Source organism: Ambystoma mexicanum, chromosome 2q, assembly GCF_040938575.1.
Source record: "Ambystoma mexicanum isolate Mex_15411 chromosome 2q, UKY_AmexF1_1, whole genome shotgun sequence".
In the NCBI taxonomy this organism is placed as follows: Eukaryota; Metazoa; Chordata; class Amphibia; order Caudata; family Ambystomatidae; genus Ambystoma; species Ambystoma mexicanum.
Window position 1 is genome coordinate 495,507,155 of NC_090924.1, and position 18,487 is coordinate 495,525,641.

The 18,487-nt window shown below is 47.8% G+C and overlaps 1 protein-coding gene across 1 annotated transcript in view; it reads right to left on the reverse strand.

Moving 5' to 3' along the window:
• LOC138569550 (kinesin-like protein KIF19) overlaps positions 1-18,487 on the reverse strand; it is a 3,041,213-nt gene that overhangs the window by 2,561,528 nt on the left and 461,198 nt on the right. The gene's annotated exons all lie outside the window — the stretch shown is intronic.

Here is an 18,487-nt window from a genome sequence, read left to right on the forward strand (position 1 = left end):
AAGATATTTATCTAGGTGAAATAATGTTTCTAATAAATTGTCTAACATTTTTAGAATTGGAGGTTTTAATTAAAAAGAAAAGGAAAATCCTAGGCATGTGTACCTACTAACATTTTGGCATATGGGAGCTGATTTTTCTTATAATGTGCTTAAATGGTGCTTTTGCCACTTAGGATACTGTAAAGCTTTTTGAAGGTCGTGCCAGACAATAAATATAGGAGACAACGTCACAGTGGAGAATGGTGAATAAAGCACAGTTTCGGTTCACAGAGCCGTTAGATTTCATAATCAGTAAAGAAAAGATGGGTTTGCAGACATCCCCTCTACTCCATGTTGCCAGGTTTCAAGAAGGCAAGAGAATCTGACGTTTCTGGGCGAAATCATCTTACACCTTGGGTCATCGGTGACCCCCACCCTGGGAGTCACAACGAGCAAGCCCAGGGTTTTTGTCGCAGGGCAGTGAGAATCTGATGTCGGCGGAACCAATACTTCATAGCAATTTAACCTCAGACTCAGTAATCCACTCTTCAGGTAGATTGTTAAACCTCTTTAATGGCAGTTAACAAAGCAGGATACAAACAATTCACAGGACATGCAACTAACAATCAAACTGTATATGGCGCAGGGTTTGCCTGGTTTTTATACTGTCAATTTACACAGCTCTTCTATGCTAGGGGGTAGGGCATACATCTTGCAATGTCAACAGTATACAATGTTTCAGGTGGTTACAACCTGCAATACATGCTTCTCATAATAGTGAATACAAGAAAATCGGTGAGCTTCTCACACATTGGAAAGTAAACTTTGCAATATGAGGCAGGCAGTTTCAAATACATTTCTAGCACATCATCGTTTCGACCATGACTAGATCCTTCACAAGGCTCAGGCAGAGCCTGTCCTGTCTAATGCTGCCAATTCCACATGCTGCAGCTGTCTCGCTAGGTGAGGAGGTGCTCTAAAACATGCTTATCTAAGCCAAACGGAAAATATGTATGAAGTGGGCAAACTGTGAGGCGGGAGGGGTCTCGCAGCACATTTACGGGAGGTATACATAAACGAATGACCTCATTTCACTTGCCACTGCAGAAGGTAACTTACTCTATTTCGAGTACATGGATTGTGACCACACCTTTCTTCCGAATGTAGCAGATGTGGGTAACAGGGAGCAGATTTCTACTTCAATATGGGTCTGCACCCTCCTGTACATATCAAACATTGAGGCAAATCACTGTTTCTTTTTAGTACATATATGTGTTGGCTGAACCTACGGATGCTGAAGATTTACCTATTGGGCATTTTTTGCATGAATTTACTAACGTTGAAGATTTGCCTATTGGACATTTGCCACTAAGGAAAGAGGAGGTTAACTGGGCAGGCTGGCCTAGTGACATTATTAGTGTTCATCATCAATAACTTTTTTTCAGAAACACATTAATTCCATAAAAGCAGTACAATAATAAATAAATCATTAGTAAAAACATATTACAATAATAAAATTAGGTACATCTAAGATTTCAAAAATGCTTTTCTTAAACAAAGTGCTCTCTTAATAATCCATTTTCACAGACCAAGCACTAACAGTGTCATCAAACTCAAAAGGAAGAAACTGAAGTGGCCGACATGGCATTTAATTCATAGACCTTAAAATGGGGACAAGGTATTTTTAGATCTGCATAAACTGCAAAAAAATGCATTAATGCCCCAAGTAAGCACACTCAAAAAGAGCAAGTTGATCAAATACAATCTACTCAATTAATTAATATTTCCAATCTAAACAATTGAAACAAGCTCTAGTAGGTATACTCCTATGTTTAAGATCCGGGAACCATGTGAGAACCTTGAATTCCTTCATCCCCACAGAGTAATTCAACAAATAGATTTGTTTGGGTACCTTAGCTGGACAGGTTCTGTAGCCTCATTCCATTCTGCCATCAGAGAATCCAACCACTTGAATCTGCTTACCAGCGAGGACAGTAATCCATCAACTATCTGCCGGATTATATTCAAGATTGACTGTGGCTAGAATCAGCCCAACATATGAATGCCAGGGTACATTGGTTGACCGCTCAACAAAATTTAATCAATAATAGGATTCGTCAAGTAAGCTTTCGTCGTTTGACAAAGATTCTAAAAAAGAAAGACAACAGGTGCTACACTAATTAACTCAACAAAGAAAGGCAAGCCCAAGTCTTCATGATCTTCCCAAAAGAAGGCTGAGTGAGCCAAAGGCTTCAAACTTTTACAACATGCATTTTGTGTCATTGTAACAGATTGCCTCCAGTGAATCACCCAACACTGACTCTGAAGAGGATAGAAACTTATTTTTGTCTGTGTGTGCCTTGCAGACAGCCCAACAATTCGAAGCATACATGGAGCAGTTTACCTATGCCTATGAAGCAGGGTGGTTTCATTGGAAAAGGTGGCAATCATCCACAGATGCAGGAAGCACTAAGACAAGCAAGGGAGAAGGAAAAGAGAGAAAGAACACAATGGGATAACTTCAAGTCCAAACAGTGTAATTGTCATTGCTCAAATAAAGAGACGTGTAGCACATCTGTATCACTTCCGACTCATCCTACTACACCCACACATACCACCTACTGCCTCAGTCACTTTGCACTTTGGTTTGTAAATACGTTACTACTCAAAGATGGAGAGAATTTCATGCCTAAATCATCAGAATATTTGACTGTAGATATATAATCATTTCCAGTAAAAACAAACCAAAGGAATTTAGTGGCGGTAGATCCAATTAAAAAATAGTTGCTGATGTAGCTGTGGTTATTTTTAACCCCTGTAACCAATATAATGTGTTCATGCAGTCAAGAGTTTTTGCAATGATCTTGGTGTTCTTGCCAGGGGCACACTATCGTCACCATAAAAGAATATAGGGCCTTTTTTATTTACTACTGGAGTGTTAGCCTCACAATTTATACAAAATATCTTATTGGGAATTTGTGTACAGGTAAAAAAAGTGTCAGAGAACCTGTCCAGCTAAGGGTGCCAAACTAATATATTTGTAAAGACCGTTATTTTCGTGAGCCTTGGAAAGTAAGAAACTGAAGACCTGGAACTAAGGCTGATCAAACCTGCACAGTGTGTCGGAGGTACTCAGGGATCTCCCGAGTCAATAACTAAGGCAGGGAGTAGTGATTGCCGATGTGGTACTGTCCTTGGCTCCTATAAAAAATCTGCATCAGAAGCGACAGCAGAACAGGTGAGTCAGAGAGACTGATACCAAACTAGCTTGTGTTTTGAAACAAGGTTGCAAGCAGCAACGTGATATAAAGATACAGTGTATGAATCGTTTGTGATGAGCAATGCAAATCCAATTGGTAGTCAAAGGAAGTAGTTGAACTTTATAATCGAACTTCGGGAGGCCAAGAAAAGAAACCATGCACAGAGTGGGCCGGAACCACGTGGGTGCCCATTCGAAAGTCTCTGTTAGGTATCCAACTGATGCAGAGTGTTAAAGAAAGAAATATTGAGATTCAAGTGGTGATGTAACGGACCAAGCTAAACCCATGCCCATTTAAAAGTCTTTGATAGTTTAATATACATCACAATTGGTCGGAGCCCAGTTGAGGAAGACTAATTGAACGAAAGAAAGGGATCTGAGCCCGGCAGATCGGGATCCAGGGTGAACTGTTAGCCTCCAGAAAAATAATTTTCAGACATTTGTTTTGAAAGGGATCTGTGCCTGGAAGAGGGTGAATACCCAAGTTGAATACTGGCGAAAGGAAAATAATGTTTGCATATTGTTTTTGGTACAGCAGGCCCTCTGCATGAAGAGACTTGCAAGAAGTGAAGAGACTTGGACACAGAACGTCCTGAACTGGAAAAATTTAACTATATTCTCGTGCCGCAGAAGCCAGAGTGTGTGCTTAGCTCAAGTGACCCGCCTTGTCCCGTGCTGAAAACGTGAGGAGGGGAGGCCAACGGCCCGAGCATCCTGACATAGGGGCTCATCACGATTTTAGTACCGCCAATACCACTGCATCAGATCACGACTGCAAATCCTGGTGGCGCTATTACAGCCGATGGTAACATAGCCGTCTGTAATACCGCCAGCTGTAATAGCGCCTGCAAATACCTGTGCTTTTACAGAGCCCTCACAAGTACAGTGTTGCCGCGCTTAGCACTGGAAAACTGGCGGTAATACCGCCAGGAATACCCCAGCTAAATGCTGGAGGTAAAAGAACACATGAGACAGCAATAAGGGCCCAGGTGAAAACAATGCACACAAGAGGCCCACAAAAGACCCACCTATGCACAAAACACCTTCCCCAACACCATGTTGCCATTCGGAGCCGGGAGCCTTGACTTGGACATGTACTTGCTGCGCCTGGAGCTACATAGGCCTGCCAACCAGCCCAGAGCCCTGGGAACACAGGGGGTGGTGGGGATGAGAAGGAGGAGGAGACCTGCAAGGTGGCCAGTCATCCCCATGGTCAGGCCAACACCCTAGGCCCTGACTGATGAGCAGTTTGTGACCGAGTACAGGCTGGACAGGGCAATCATCACCCAGTTGCTGGACACAATCTAGGCTGACATAAGCACTTGTGAAGGTTGTGTCCGTTTTACAGTACCTCAGGATGGCAGCTTCCAACACACGGTTGCCATGATTCATGGTATGGCTCAGCCCCCCTTCAGTGCCGTGCTGGGACAGGTGCTGGATGCACTGCTGCTCCATGTCAATAAGCACATTGCATTGCCAGCCACAAAGGCACAGGTCAACCGGCTCAAGGCACGGTTCAATGCCATTGCCCAATTCCCATACGTCATTGTTGCCCTAGACTGCACACATGTTGCACTTGTATCACCCCAGGAACATGAGGCAGCCTAAAGGAATCATAAGAGTCACCATGCCCAGACCTAACATTCAGCCACTGCTGCACCCGCTACCCAGGATCCACCCACAACTCCATAGTACTGCGCAACACTACCCTGCCAGTCTACATGGAGAGGCACCAAGGCCAAAAAACATGGATGTTAGGTGAGTACATTTCCAGAATGAAATACATGCAATGTCCACCTGAAAAGGGGGGGGGGCGGCAGACACACAGGCATACCAGCATGCCACCAGGAGACACAGCCAGCACTAGCACTGCACCATTTAAATGCCATATCATATAATTTCATTTCCATGCATGTGCGTCTCATGGGAACACTTGCCCACGTTCCACACAGCATAACACTGAATGCCACACACCTGTGAAAGCACAGTCACATATGGAAAAACAAATACCACAATGAATCTTGTGTGTGTCGCACTGCTGCTCCTCACCCTGACACCCAAGAGATATCCCACCCTGGCCAACACACAGTAATGGCAATTGAGTCCTAATGTAGGCACATCTACAAGACCACTATGCATGTGTAGTTGGAGTCACGACCATGACTATCCCTGAGATAGTGATCCCTGAATGGCCATTCACATGCCTGGCCAGATGTACGTAATAGTGCCAAGTAGGGAATGCAACACCAGCCATAGCCATTGGCACAACACATCACCTAACAACATAACACGTGAACAGGCAGATTATAAGGGTAGCTACATCCTGAAGTAAGGGACGGAACACTATGCCGATCAGACACAGGGTTGGCACATGCGCATGCAGTAAGTACACCATAAATGCAATGCTGCCCTTTGCACACACCATAATGAAAGTAGCAATCTCAAATTGACTGTACCTGTTCTGCAGGAGTGTGACACACAACCATTGACATATCAATTGATATACTGCTGCATGTATACCTCAGCCCATGCATGTCCTGGAAGGTGATGGAAGTATGACATTGCACTGAGGTAGCATGTACACATACCTTACTTTGGTGCTTATGTTAATGATGACTGAGACTTCTACATCCACTGACCCTACCTAGCACTACTGTACGCATTTTTTCCTCTGCAGGTGATTCTGCATACCCGCAGTACAAATGGCTCATGACCCCTGTGCGTAATCCACAGACTCTAACTGAGCTGGCAAATAACATTGCACATGGGCGTACATGCATCTGTGTGGCAATGTCATTTTGATTGCTGAAGGCTCGTTTTCGGTGCCCAGACTGTACGAGAGGGGAATTGATGAATGCACCAGAGAAAGTAGGCAAAATCGTACTCACCTGTGCCATGCTGCATAACATCTGCTGTCGCAGGCATGTGCCACTGACACCCCGATGCTCATGGCCAACCACCTGGGGATGGGAGTGACGATGGGCATGTGCCGGTAGCTAGGGCATTTGCACACAGGGATGGAGTGAGGGAGGGGAGGTTGGCCAGACATGCGTTGATTGACAATTCATTTTGATGTGGTGGATGTGGACTAATATCACTTGGAAAATAAACAGCACTTTAAAGGTCCACGGACATCGGACGCTCCCGCTGATTGGATGGTGAAAAGCGTGAAGTCAGCATTTCAATGTCTGCAACTGTCATTTGAATTGGGAGGTTGAGGGCGAGTTGTGGTGTGGTGGTTTGTTTGTTTATTAACTTCTAATGAGCACCAGACCCAAAGGTAATAGGGCGCAGCAATAAGATAATGCAAGGCTTACAATGTTACATATTATACAAGTTACAATAATGTACAAGGAAACACAAAATACACAAAATAACAGAGTAAATTACATAACACATAACTAATTACATAACACATAATACAGACAGTGAGATCTAGTTCAGCTAGGATTAAAGGAAGGTAGCATAATAGCCTAGCTTAGGAGATAGGGTAGCTAATGGTCATTGGAAAAGATGTGTTGGATGGCATTCCTTCCGAAAAGTGGGTAAGGTTGGACTGCTCTCAGATAATTTGGTAGTAAGTTCCAAATTTTGGCAGCCTTCACTGGGAAAATATTGCCACCAATCGTAGTTAACTTATATCTAGGTACTACTAGACAATTGGCGTTAGCAACTCTGGTTGGTCTGATTGAGATTCTTTTATGTAGTTTATTCGTAAGGTAGCTAGGGGCAGCATTGTTTAAATCTTTATGTGTCAGTGAGATCATTTTTAACTATATTTTATTTTTTGTGGATAGCCATTTATGTTGGCGTCTGATGGCAGAAATGTGTACTCTTGTTTATGCCAAATGCTGCTCGCAAGGAAATATTTTGTAGTGTTTGGAGTCTCAGAATGGTAGTTTTGTTGGCACCACTATAGAGGGCATTACAGTAGTCGATTCTAGAGAGTATTAATGCTCTGGCTAGGATCATACAACTGTCATTAGAAAGGAATGGCTTACCGGCTCTTATTAGCTTGCAAATATAGGCAGTGGTGGAGGCCAAAGATTTTACTTGTTTGTCGAATGACAGAGTGGAATCGAGGTAGAAGCCAAGGGTTTTTACTCCCTTGGAAACCCTAATAATGTTTCCGTCAATATTGAATGTGGTGAATTCCTGGCCTAGTTTGTTGATGTTTGCGTGTGTGCCCAAGATTATCTGCTCTGTCTTATCATTCAAGCACAGGCGATGGGTGGCCATCCATGCTTGAATGATAAGATACACCCTATTCACCAACTTCGAGTCCTTACTATGATCCCCAGAAAGTGGGAGGAGAATCTGTGTATCATCTGCATAGTTAGTGTAGGTGATACCCAGAAGATCCAGACCATCGAACAAGGGTTTGGTGAAGATGTTGTAAGGAGTTGGCGAGACACAAGAGCCCTGGGGCACGCCACACAAGATAGGGGTGGGGTCCGCTGCTGCCGATGGGGAGAATACTCTCATAGTTCTCTCACTCAGGAATGATTCTAACCATTTGATAACCTTAAGAGAGAATTGAGCAGAGTCCAGATGTCTGCACAGGACCTTGTGGTCGACCAGGTCGAATGCAGCTGAGAGATCAAGTAGGAGCAGGAGTGCTGTTCTCCCTTTATCGCTCAGCTCATCAATTTGGGACTTTAAAATCGATTAAGGCAGTTTCCGTTCCGTGTAGTGGACGGAAGCCAGATTGTCTGGCTCATAGGAGCTTATGTAGATCAAGGTGTTTTTGTATCTGGATGTTAGCAGCTTTGTCCAGTATTTTGAGGAGGAATGGTACCGTGGTAATGCGGTGGTAGTTGGTCGGGATGAGAGGGTCTAGTGTCTGCTTTTTAAGGAGTGGGAGCACCCAGGAGTGTTTTAAGTTGGCTGGGATGGTGCCTAATGCCAAGAAAGCGTTAATTTAGAAATGAATGGTGATCGGTCTCCAGCCGCATCTTTTATTAACTGTGCTGGGCAAATATCACCTTTACAGTTAGACGGTTTGAGCGAGAGAATTATTTTTTCTACCTCTGGGGGAGAGGTTTTAGAAAAATGAAATTTGTTATTGTTCACCCCGAGTGAGTGACTAGACAACTGGGTATTGGGCATGTGCTGTAGATTCAGCATGTCTTTTCTTTTGCTGTATTTTGTTTTGGAGCATGTTTATTTTGTTTGCTAGCACATGTTGGATGTCTGTACACCAAAGCTTGTCCTTGGTAACTAGATCGGGTATGGCTATTGGTGACTCTAGTTCTTTCAGTATGGAGAAAAGTTACTTCATGCTGGAGTAAGAGTTGGCATGCGTTCATCATAGGAGTTTCTTTTAGCAAGGCAGACATCATTTTTATATCGCATGGAGATGGAAATAAGTTTAGTTTCGTTTTCGTTGGAAGGGCATAGTCTCCAAGTGTTTTCACTTTTTCTTTTTAGGAGGTGTAGGTCTCTTAATTGTGGCGTAAACCATTTTTTTTTTCCAAATTGTTTTTATTGACAATACGCAAATGAGGTTGAGCAAGAATGCTGACCCAACCAAGTTGTCAGTATTATTTTCACTTTTTTTTTTTTTACATTAACTCCCTTTTCCCTTGCCCCCCTTACACCCCACCCACCGAACAAATAACATGCCAAGTCTAGGGGTGTTGCAAACTCTCAAACCTTAGGGGAGAAGACTTGCTTATCATATGGTTGCAAAACATATTACTTGAGACAGCGGGGCTCGAAAAGAGGACCATCGATCAGGATTCATCTTGGGTACATGGGAGGTGTAGGAGGGTATGCCGTCACAACCTAGCTCAGTATTCGTTTTACAGCCTCATGGAAACACAATCATCGTGCAGGAGAACTGCAGTCCATTCTTGAACAAAATCAGTCATGGTATCATTTGCTATTGCAGTAATTTTTTCATATACAAAGATCATCCTAAGTTTGCAGAGCCATTCCTCTTTAGAGGGAGCCAGGGCGCTCTTCCACTTCTGGGCCAGCGCCAATCTCCCTGCTCGCAGCATGGCACCGATGACCTTGGGATACACATTAGCTTCAGTCTCTGGCGTGGGAGTGCCCAACAGAACCTCCTTGGGATGAAGAGACAGGCTAAACCCCTCAATATCCCTAATCCAGCTGAGCAGCTCCGACCAATAAACCTGTATGGCCGGACAACCCCAACACATGTGAAACCAGGTACCCCGTTGGTGGCAGCCTCTTGGGCAAAAGGGGGACACATCCCGAAACATCTTGGACAACAAGGCCGGGGGGCGATGCCATGAATGAAGGATCTTGAAACTATGTTCCATGGCAGCGGTGTACGGGGAACCCGAGAAAATACCTTTAAATACAGCCCTCCAAGTGTGGTCATCCAGTGGCATGCCCAGCCTTTCTTCCCATATGCTTTTGAAGGGCTGTCTACCCTCTAGGTCAGCAGTTATCAAAACCCCGTAAAATTTGGATATCGAGCCCTTCCGAGTCATACTTTTAGCCAATATGGTTTCAAATGGAGTGAGGGGGCGTCCAAGCTGGCCGGCCCACCTAGGGTGGGTCAAAATCCCTTTCAACCGCAGGTATTCAAAGACCGTGGGGGGGTTATCTGCCAAAGCCTCGGTCAAGTTACCATACTCTATGAAGCCCTCTTCCCGCAAGAGTTGGGAGACCCTTTCCAACCCCATATCAGACCAGGCCTGAGTGTCCTGGAAACCCCTAGAGCCCAGATGCATGGGGGGGGCCCAGAGCGAGGACAGCGGTGAGGGCCATGATGACAATAGTTTATTAGCTTTATTGGGCTTCCATAGTGCCCACAGGGCCGCTAGGGTGGGGTGTGTTCTGATTTGAGAGGGGAGAGCCCTTGGAGAGGCCCATAAGAGGTCTCTAACTTTTTTCGGGTGGGTGTGAACGTCTTCAATATATGTCCAATAAGTGCCCATGTCGTCCCGCATATGCTCCAACATCACCCTGAGCTGGGCTGCTTTGTAGTAAAGCCGGAAGTCGGGGAGGCCGAAACCGCCATGGGACTTCGGGAGGGTCAGGGTGGAGGTCGTGACCCTTGGCCTCTTACCATTCCAAATGAACATGAGAACTCTAGATTGAAGCACCTCGAAAAAGGACTCGGGTATCACAATGGGAAGCGCTGCGAATAGATAGAGGAGGTGGGGCAAGATATTCATCTTCACTGTGACCATGCGCCCAAGCCAGGAAAGCGTGAGGGGTGCCCAACGCCTAAGGTCATTACTGACTTGAGCGAGGATCTCCGGGAAGTTGCTCTGGTATAGTTGGGATAGATCCCTGGGGATGGTGGTGCCGAGGTACCTAGTGGATACCCGTTCAATTCTAACCCCAAGAATATCGGTGTTGTTTCCAATGTCCTGATCCCCCAAGCCCATGGGCATGATACTTGATTTGGACGCATTTATCTTCAGTCCAGAAAAAGAGCCGAAGAGGTGTATAAGATCAAACAGCCGGGGTAAGGAGTCTTGAATGTTGGTTAGGTAGCTCAAAATGTCGTCTGCAAAGAGGGAAAGCTTAAACTCGCACTCGCCACACCGTATGCCTGTGATTTCCGGGTCATTTCTAACCGCTATGGCTAGAGGCTCCATTGCCAAGGCATACAATAGGGGCGACAGGGGACATCCCTGCCGAGTGCCCCTGGAGAGGGAAAAGGGCTCTGAGGTGCCCCCATTGACCAGGACTCTCGCCGAGGGGCCATTGTAGAGTGCTGCGACCCACCCACAGAAATTGTCACCCAGCCCCATCTTCCGGAGGACCCTGCCCATGTACGGCCATTCGACACGGTCGAAGGCCTTTTCTGAGTCTAGTGAGAGGAGGTACCCTTCCACTCCCTGCCTAGATGTCTCATGCATGAGGTCGAGGGTTTTCCTTATATTGTCTGGCCCCTGGCGGCCCGGGATGAAGCCCACTTGATCACCATGCACTAGGGTGGGGAGCAGTTTGGCCAGTCTATTCGCTAGGAGCTTGGCTAATATTTTCACATCAGTATTAAGGAGGGATATGGGGCGATATGAGGGATCCTTGCCCTCTTTAGGCAGGACAACAATCAAGGCTGACATCATCGTGGGGGGGAGGGAACCTTGGACAAGGGCCGCATTGAACATCTTAGCCATGAATGGGGCTAGCAAGGACCTATACGTCTTGTAAAATTTGACTGTGAAACCATCGTCTCCCGGGGCTGTGCCGCTCTTCAAAGAGGATATAGTATCTATTACCTCTTCCGGGGAGATGGGACTCTCGAGAGAATCCGCTTTGTCCGGTAGAAGGCCCGGAACCGGGAGGGAGTCCAGGAAGCTGTCAACGTCGTTCCCATCCCCTGTATATTCCGAGCGATACAGCTTTTCATAATATAGCCTGAATTGTTCAGCTATCACGGTGTCCCTCGCGGTCGAGTCCCCCTCCGAGGTGTGAATTGAGTTCACTCTCCTGCTATTTCTCATGTCTCGGAGTCTCCAAGCCAAAATTTTATCCGCCTTTTCCCCCCTTTCCATGTACCTCTGCTTCAAGAAAGCGAGCTTCCTTTCCGTCTGACCCACCTGGAGGTCTGCCAGCCTGGTTCGCAACCCCTGTAGTTCCTCCCATTGTCCGGGGAACATCTGTGACCTTAACTTCCCCCCCGGCTGGAGGGCTGCTATTTTGTCCTTTAGCCCTTTCTCCTCATGTTCCCTCTCCTTCTTTCTCCTGGATCCAATACCAATGAGGGTGCCTCTAATAGTTGCCTTAAATGCCTCCCACACTCCCATAGTTCCAACCTCGCCATTGTCATTGAGAGTAAAGTATTCCTCAATGGCTGCTAGGAGGGATTGGCGAATCTCCCTGTCCTGCAAAAGCAGGTCATTACACCTCCATCGGGATCCGGCCACCGGGACAGGAGGAAGGCCAATCTTAATCTTTACCATATCGTGGTCCGACCAAGGGACAATCTCCACTCCTGAACCGGTGACCCCTCCCAGCAGCGAGGCGTCAACCAGGATGTAATCGATACGGGAGAAGGCTGAATGTGTCTTTGAATAATAGGTGTAGTCTGGGTTCTGGCCCTTCACGGGGGTGCACGTGTCAGCCAAACCTAATTCCCCATTCACTTCCTGGAAGGCCAACGCCAGCTTCTTGTGGTGACGGACATTGGGGCAAGGCTTATCAGATTTCCTATCTCTCTCGGGGCAAAGCACCATGTTAAAATCTCCCCCAACCAGAAGGGTACCTTCAGAAAATGACATTACCCCTCTCATCCCCTCCCAGAAGGTATCCTGCGCTTCATTTGGAGCATATATGCAAATCAGTGTGAACAAACGACCCCTCACCTCCCCCTTCACCATGAGATACCGGCCTTCCGGGTCTGCTTTTAAGGCTTTAAACGCAAAATGGGCCCCAGGAGAAATCAGAAGCCGAGAACATCTGAGCTATGGGTCTGGCCCTGAGCTTAGGCTCTTTTCCCCGAACCCAGTGAGTCTCCTGCACAAAAAGAAAGTGAAGTCGCAGCCTCGCAAATTCCCTCACAATTAGGGACCTCTTCGTAGGCGAGTTAAGCCCGCGAGCATTCAATGACCCCACTGTCAAGAATTGGAGCGGATCATCCATTATAGTACAGATAAAAGCTCATAGCTCCATTCTTCGAAAAGTAAGCGTGTTTACTCCCACAATACTTCCACAACCCACTGACGATATAAGACAGCCCCAGGGGTGTGAGAATACCCGAAAAACTTGGCACATTGTAACTGCAACCCCAACAACATAACTCCCCCTTTTCCCCCCCGCCCCCCTCGCCCATAATCGCCTGGTCGTTCCATGGCTTCATCCGATCGCCAGTCCAGGTCACCATTGTTTCCCCTCCACAGGCTCAATAACTCGCCATAATCAACACTCCGAGCCCCTCCCACCCCCATGTTCAACGTTAAGTACAAATAGCTACATCACCCTCCATTCACATAGGCAGATGCCGGCTTAGTCGTCAGGCACCAGATGTTCGCTTCAACTATTTGGAGGGCCCGGCGAAGCTGGGGTCATTCTCCTAAATTTCCTCTGACCTCGCACCATGCGCCTCTCCTTGGGAGCTTTGTTCCCTTTAGGGCCTGTCGGTGCTCGCTCGCGTTCCTGCTCCCCCAGTTCCATGTTGGAATTGTCCAAAAGTTCACCTGACACTCTCTGGATATCATCTTCAGTAATCAGGGCATACTTGTAGCCCTTGAATTCAAAGGAAAGGGAGAAGGGATATCCCCACCTGTAGCGGACCCCCTTGGATTGGAGCATCTTTGTCAGCGGGGAGCAGAGGCAGCGTCTTGCAAGGGTGAAGGCCGACAGGTCCTGATACACCGAAATCCGGGCCCCCTCCCACTCCACAGGGCCCTTCTTACGAGCCAGTTCCAGGATCCTGCTCTTTTCCGAGAAGTAATGAAAGCGAACTAAGACGGATCTGGGGCCTCTGGAGGGTGCACCTGCTCTGTGGGCTCTGTCAATGGTGGGTTCGCTGGTATTGGCTCCATCAAAGAGTACCCCTATTACTGCATTGACCGCCTTGATGACGTCTGCTTGAGTTTCTCCCTCGTGTTCCGGGAAGCCTAGGAAACGTAAGTTACAGCGTCGTTCCCTATTTTCCAGATCGTCCATTTTTAAAGAGCATCTCTCCTCTCTCCTCTCGTGCTCCGACAGGCGCATATCGAATTGTGTTTCAAAGATGTCACTCGAGGCTGTGGTGTTCTCTAGTGCCTGGACACTGTCGTCAATATTGTCCACCTTTTTGTCTAAGGTGTCCGGTCTCAGAGCAATATCCGCCCTAAAGCCTCTGATTTCTTCCAGTAGGGCTGCCATGCCTCTGGTGACCGTGCTGGCATCGGCCGGCTCCTGTTGCGTCTGGGTCGCCATTCCAGGTGGCCTCGGGGGATCAGGGGACGACCGGCGAAACTTCTGTAGGGATTCTCTCCAGTTCATCGACTCTCCCCAGGCATCCCTGCTCTGCGGGGGTTTCCCCCAGAAATTCAGGATCAACGTGACCCGCTGGCCCACCCAGAGACGGCGCTGCGGGGGGGCTTGGAGCGCAGACCCAGCACCTGGGGTCCCAGTCCTGGGCCAGTTCGCTCCCGTAGGTTTTGTTTTGTCCTCCGCAGGGTTCTCTCCTCGCCTCTCTCCTCCCCAGCTCGCGCGACCGTGCTCCTGTTTGAGCTGCGAGGGCCTTCAGCGCACCGGTGGCCGGACCCAGGGTGCGGCCTGCCGGGGCCCAGCTCTCCCAATAAGGCTCCGCGCGGTAGGATGGTCCGCCTAGGAAATGCGGCGCTCGGGGGCCACTCCGACTCCGTGACCCCTCCGAGGCTTGTATGTGGGTCGCTGTGTCTCCCCAGCCTCGCTCCTGTCACTTCCCGCGGTGTCGTCGGTCCCCAGGGGGGCCGCCCAGATTGGGCCAGCACTGCCTCACCTCCTGGGTGCGGGGTCGCCACTCGTGGAAAAACCGTGGAAGGCCGTAGGTTGCCAGCATGGGCCAATGCGAGCCCTCACCCGAGGCTCCAGTACGCCCTACACGGGCTCCTCCAGTTCCACCCACTCACTCGGGGGCCGCTGTGCGCCGCTCCTCACCTGGTCTCATAGGCCTCGTCCAGGCCCACAACTCCGCCGCACCCTCGCGGGGCCGCTTCACGCTCCCGGGCCCGCCGCGGGTGCCACCAGGCACATCCGACCCCCGTTGGACTGCACACGGCTGGGGGGGAGCCGCCAGCCCGGGTCGCCGACCTCCGCGCAGGCCTCGCTCAGGCCCGGGAGCAGAGTAGATCTCCGCGGAGCCGCAGGGGGGAGGGGCCTCCTTCCCTCAAAACTCGGAGGCTTCGTTCTCCGACACGGTTCCACCTCGGGAACCCAAACTCGGGCCGGGGGCGCCCGCGGCACTCGTGTGGGTGGGGGTGGTGTTGGCTCCTCGCTCTGGGGGTTTCGGGGGGGGCTCGGGACCCTCAATCAGCGCCCTGGCGGGGAGACGAGCCGAGATGCGTCAGACCATCTCTGCGCCCCCTGGTGGATCCTAAACCATTTATTTAGGTGAGCTTTGGGTTTACTTGTTCTAAGTTTAAGAGGGGCAATTTTATCCAATCTAGTGAGCATGATGTTTTTATATTCCTGGACTAGAATGCTAGGGTCTAAGTTATCTGGCAATGCATTTAGAGTAGGTAGAATCGCAGGGATAACTTTGTCCACTGTAATGCTTTTTTTTTATTTCTGGTTAAGCAAGGTGGTGCTAACAATGAGGCCATGGGAGATGGTCTGGATGTTGATAGGTTGAAGGATACAAGTGAGTGCTCTGTCCAGTGTTGAGGAGAGATAGAAGCGATGGTAGCTGTACAGTTATTGTCCGCTATCCAGTCCAATGTTCTCCCCTTTGACTGGGTAGGTTTATTCACTTTCTGAGACAGTCCTGAGGCGTTGATGATATTGGCTATATCTAAGGCTTGTTTATCCATGGGACCATTAAAACCTAGGTTGAAATCCCCTAGTAAGAGGAGTTGAGAGGTCGGTTTAAGGTGGTTTGTAATTATAATGTGCAGATCCTCCTCAAAGGTGTCGAGAGGGCCCGGGGGTCTGTATATTAAATGGATAGTGAGAGATTGTGTGTTGTCTATCTGGAATTTAGCAGAGAAGTTTTCGCAAGATTGCAAAGTTTGAGAAGGGGCTATTCTGAGAGAAAGGCTCAATTTTGAAACAATGGCAATTCCGCCACCTCGAGAGCCACCTCGATCTTGTCTGGTTATGGTGTAGCCTTCTGGGATAGCTAACATAAGTGATGGGCCTGCTGTGTTATGTAACCAAGTCTCGATCACTGCTAGGAAGCCCAGATTATTTTCTGTGATTAGATCAGCTATGTCAAGGGCATGGGCAACAAGCGATCTTACGTTGAGAAGTGCTCTTTTAAGTGGTGGTGCCTCCTCTACAGTTGTGTATCCATAGACTTGAACTTATGTCTTTTAGTTTGTGTGGCATTTATATTGGAGGCAGAAGGTGGATGTGGCAGGTTAGTATGAATCTGTTTCATATTGTGCAGGTAGTTTGTCTTCAGGTTTGGTGGTGGCAGGGCTCTTCTCAGTGGTTCATATAATTTAGTGAGTCTTGCGCTGAGTTTAAGATTTCTGTCAGATATGGTACATGGGAGGGAGGTATAGACCTCTGTCTCTGATGCACCATAGTGTTTGGAATGAGAGGTGGTGGGATTATTTGGGACTATCTTTGGCAGGGTAGCTAAAATAGGGTCTGACACAGAAGAAGGGGGCTCAGTGTGGCAATCCTGACGCAAGGTAGCAGAATGTATGGTGGCAACCATTATGCCGTAGAACATCATTAGAATCGGCATCTTCCGTTAATATATGGGGAGGGGGTTTGTGTTGTCTTTGTGGTTGTTTTGTGTGGTCTTATTTGTCTGTTGTCGGTACATCTGCCTTTGTTTGGGTTCGTCTTAAGTTTCATATGGTGGAATGCTGAGTTATGGTTGGAATTCTGTGCTACTTTGTTTTCCACTGTTATATATTTGTAATTCAATGATCTAGGATGTTCATTCTGTTATTTATTGTACCTTGTTGAAAATGAGAAATAAAGAGTTTAATAAAAAAATAAAAATAAAAAAAAGAATCGGCATCTTCCAACTAGTCAGGATATGGACAAAAGGGTGCATAATAACAAATCTACATTAGGAACAGTATAAATACCATAAAATTGGTGCCTATGTCCGGCCAAGGCTGGCAACATTGATTTGTCCCGTAAGTAAGTCAGGGCACAGTCAAACACTGTGCAGTATAGTTTGGGGCACCTGGACTAGGTTAGGTTGGAGCAGTAATTCTACAAAGCAAATGGGCGCGAGAGGCGCATAGGCCAGGCGCAATCAGTAGTTATGCCATGCAGTTTAGGGCACAGGGGCTAGGTCAAGGTAAAACAGTAGCTATACAGTGCAATTAAGGCGCAAAAGGTACTTGAGTCAAGGCACATCAGTAGTTATGCAGTACAATATGAGACACTAGGATCAGGTCAAGAGGTAAGGCTATGGCTGTATGGCTGTGAAATACAGGTACGTCTGTGCACCATATCCAGGTGGTTATGCAGAGCAGTTTAGGCACAGGGCTATGTCAAGCAAAAGCAATGGCTCTGCCATGCAAAGGGGTGCGAGAGGCGCGTAGGCCATGCTCAATCAGTAGCTATACTGTGCAGTTTAAGGCACAGGGACTAGGTCAAGGTAAAACAATGGCTATGCAGTGCAATTAAGGTGTGAAAGGTACATAAATCAGGTTTATCAATGGCTATGTGGTACAATTTAAGGCACTAGGATCAGGTAAAAAGTTAAGGCAATAGCTGTGCAGTACAGGTGTGTCTGATCATCAGGCAGAAATAGGCAGTACTATATACAAGTTGTAGAGCCGGGGATACTTAATTAATTAAAAGGTAAAAGGCATAAAACCATAAGATGCTGATGGCAAAGATATATGCAGATACATACGGTCATACAAATTGAGGTACAGTGATGTGTACACAGAGTATGTAGTTGTAAAATAGCATATCGGTAGTGGCATAGGAGTGCAAGAGTCACGTGTGGACTAGGTCACTGAGTAATATCTTCAAGAATGTTACTCGACTAGTGTCCGATTGCATCAGCTCCTGTAGGCATAAGGTACAGATGCACAGGTAATATGCTATGTGGAATGGCACTAGATAGATGGACAAATCAAAATGACGGTGATGGAAGAGGTAACAGCAGGGCAAGGGTCTGTTGAAAGTTACCTTGATAATGATCTGCTCGGGATCATCTGGATCGTGCAGGGGTTCAGGCAGAGGCAGACGGCTGGTGACAGGCTGAGGACAGGTGCTGGCCTCGTCTCCGGGGGTTCCGGGGGCCTTGCTGACATGGGCTGGCTTCCGCATGCCGGCTCACGGGATAGGCTGGTAAAAAAACAGCCTGAAAGCCAATCAGAGCCATGTAGGGAGGCCTGAGGCTGGGGTTAGGTGGATGATGGCAGTGTAGCTCAGCAGGCGGCCATCTTGGAAGTTACTTCCTACCTCGTGCTCAACAATGGAGTCCTCCGGGCAAACTAGGAGTATGCACCAGTGCAGGGCATCTGGACCTGGGACAAAGGTGGCAGTGTGCAGTAAGGCACATTGGGCCAATTTCAGAGGCGATTTGTGGCGATTCCGGCGCACTTAGCTGTGAACGCTGTTTTTCAATTTGCTTGCGCAATCTGCTATGCGCTTACCACAGCTTCTGGGAGAAAATAGCTGGGACATTAAGGTTGCCCACTGCAC